The 2,500-nt window shown below is 52.1% G+C and overlaps 4 non-coding genes across 4 annotated transcripts; 1 reads left to right on the top strand and 3 right to left on the bottom strand.

Annotated features, from left to right (window-relative positions):
- Positions 1-320: 320 nt before the first annotated feature.
- Positions 321-391, bottom strand: TRNAG-GCC (transfer RNA glycine (anticodon GCC)). The gene has a single exon. It is a non-coding gene; the product is annotated as a tRNA-Gly (tRNA).
- A 146-nt stretch (positions 392-537) lies between these two features.
- TRNAK-CUU (transfer RNA lysine (anticodon CUU)) lies at positions 538-610 on the top strand. Its single transcript has one exon. It is a non-coding gene; the product is annotated as a tRNA-Lys (tRNA).
- A 527-nt stretch (positions 611-1,137) lies between these two features.
- On the bottom strand, positions 1,138-1,208 carry TRNAG-GCC (transfer RNA glycine (anticodon GCC)). The gene has a single exon. It is a non-coding gene; the product is annotated as a tRNA-Gly (tRNA).
- A 908-nt stretch (positions 1,209-2,116) lies between these two features.
- On the bottom strand, positions 2,117-2,187 carry TRNAG-GCC (transfer RNA glycine (anticodon GCC)). Its single transcript has one exon. It is a non-coding gene; the product is annotated as a tRNA-Gly (tRNA).
- Between the last annotated feature and the right edge of the window lie 313 nt (positions 2,188-2,500).

The following is a 2,500-nucleotide window of genomic DNA, read 5'->3' as shown; positions in this document are numbered from 1 at the left end:
GGATAGTTCATTGTGTGAAACCAATGCTCTGCCCACTGAACTAGCTGGCCTGGGTTTCATAGGTTGCAGGGCAAGGCCACGATGGCCTCATCAAGGTCTCATCGCTCCATTAACCAAGCCCGGCTAGCTAGAATCAAAACCGGGCCTCCCGCGTGGCAGGCGAGAATTCTGCCACTGAACCACCAATGCTTTACGGATGCAGAACATTTCACCTACTCGGGGAGTTCATTGTATGAAACCAATGCGTAGCTGCACCACCAATAGCCAGCGTGAGAAACTAGGACACCAAAATCACTGGCATTTCAGCAAAAGCTCTACATTGCATTGGCCGGGAATCGAACCCGGGCCTCCCGCGTGGCAGGCGAGAATTCTACCACTGAACCACCAATGCTTTACGCATGCGGAACCTTCCACCTACTCGGGTAGTTCATTGTGTGAAACCAATGCTCTGCCCACTGAACTAGCTGGCCTGGGTTTCATAGGTTGCAGGGCAAGGCAACGATGGCCTCATCAAGGTCTCGTCGCTCCATTAACCAAGCCCGGCTAGCTCAGTCGGTAGAGCATGAGACTCTTAATCTCAGGGTCGTGGGTTCGAGCCCCACGTTGGGCGGGAGTTTTGCATTTTGCTGTATCATGGTATGTGGAACACTATATAGCTGCACCACCAATAGCCAGCGTGAGAAACTAGGACACCAAAATCACTGGCATGTCAGCAAAAGCTCTACATTGCATTGGCCGGGAATCGAAACCGGGCCTCCCGCGTGGCAGGCGAGAATTCTACCACTGAACCACCAATGCTTTACGAATGCGGAGCCTTCCACCTCCTCGGATAGTTCATTGTGTGAAACCAATGCTCTGCCCACTGAACTAGCTGGCCTGGGTTTCATAGGTTGCACTGCAAGGCCACGATGGCCTCATCAAGGTCTCGTCACTCCATTAACCAAGCCCGGCTAGCTAGAATCAAAACCGCTCCCCCCCCCCCCCTTACCTGGCGAGAATTCTGCCACTGAACCACCAATGCTTTACGGATGCAGAACATTTCACCTACTCGGGGAGTTCATTGTATGAAACCAATGCGTAGCCAGCGTGAGAAACTAGGACACCAAAATCACTGGCATTTCAGCAAAAGCTCTACATTGCATTGGCCGGGAATCGAACCCGGGCCTCCCGCGTGGCAGGCGAGAATTCTACCACTGAACCACCAATGCTTTACGCATGCGGAACCTTCCACCTACTCGGGTAGTTCATTGTGTGAAACCAATGCTCTGCCCACTGAACTAGCTGGCCTGGGTTTCATAGGTTGCAGGGCAAGGCAACGATGGCCTCATCAAGGTCTCGTCGCTCCATTAACCAAGCCCGGCTAGCTCAGTCGGTAGAGCAGTTTTGCATTTTGCTGTATCATGGTATGTGGAACACTATATAGCTGCACCACCAATAGCCAGCATGAGAAACTAGGACACCAAAATCACTGGCATGTCAGCAAAAGCTCTACATTGCATTGGCCGGGAATCAAAACCGGGCCTCCCGCGTGGCAGGCGAGAATTCTGCCACTGAACCACCAATGCTTTACGGATGCAGAACATTTCACCTACTCGGGGAGTTCATTGTATGAAACCAATGCGTAGCTGCACCACCAATAGCCAGCGTGAGAAACTAGGACAACAAAATCACTGGCATTTCAGCAAAAGCTCTACATTGCATTGGCCGGGAATCGAAACCGGGCCTCCCGCGTGGCAGGCGAGAATTCTACCACTGAACCACCAATGCTTTACGCATGCGGAACCTTCCACCTCCTCGGATAGTTCATTGTGTGAAACCAATGCTCTGCCCACTGAACTAGCTGGCCTGGGTTTCATAGGTTGCAGGGCAAGGCCACGATGGCCTCATCAAAGTCTCGTCGCTCCATTAACCAAGCCCGGCTAGCTAGAATCAAAACCGGGCCTCCCGCGTGGCAGGCGAGAATTCTGCCACTGAACCACCAATGCTTTACGGATGCAGAACATTTCACCTACTCGGGGAGTTCATTGTATGAAACCAATGCGTAGCTGCACCACCAATAGCCAGCGTGAGAAACTAGGACACCAAAATCACTGGCATTTCAGCAAAAGCTCTACATTGCATTGGCCGGGAATCGAACCCGGGCCTCCCGCGTGGCAGGCGAGAATTCTACCACTGAACCACCAATGCTTTACGCATGCGGAACCTTCCACCTACTCGGGTAGTTCATTGTGTGAAACCAATGCTCTGCCCACTGAACTAGCTGGCCTGGGTTTCATAGGTTGCAGGGCAAGGCAACGATGGCATCATCAAGGTCTCGTCGCTCCATTAACCAAGCCCGGCTAGCTCAGTCGGTAGAGCAGTTTTGCATTTTGCTGTATCATGGTATGTGGAACACTATATAGCTGCACCACCAATAGCCAGCATGAGAAACTAGGACACCAAAATCACTGGCATGTCAGCAAAAGCTCTACATTGCATTGGCCGGGAATCAAAACCGGGC

The sequence above is a fragment of the Taudactylus pleione genome, unplaced genomic scaffold, assembly GCF_031769625.1.
Source record: "Taudactylus pleione unplaced genomic scaffold, aTauple2 ptg000279l, whole genome shotgun sequence".
Classification (NCBI taxonomy): Eukaryota; Metazoa; Chordata; class Amphibia; order Anura; family Myobatrachidae; genus Taudactylus; species Taudactylus pleione.
The sequence above is the reverse complement of the archived record's forward strand: the minus strand, read 5'-3'. Positions and strand labels throughout refer to the sequence as shown.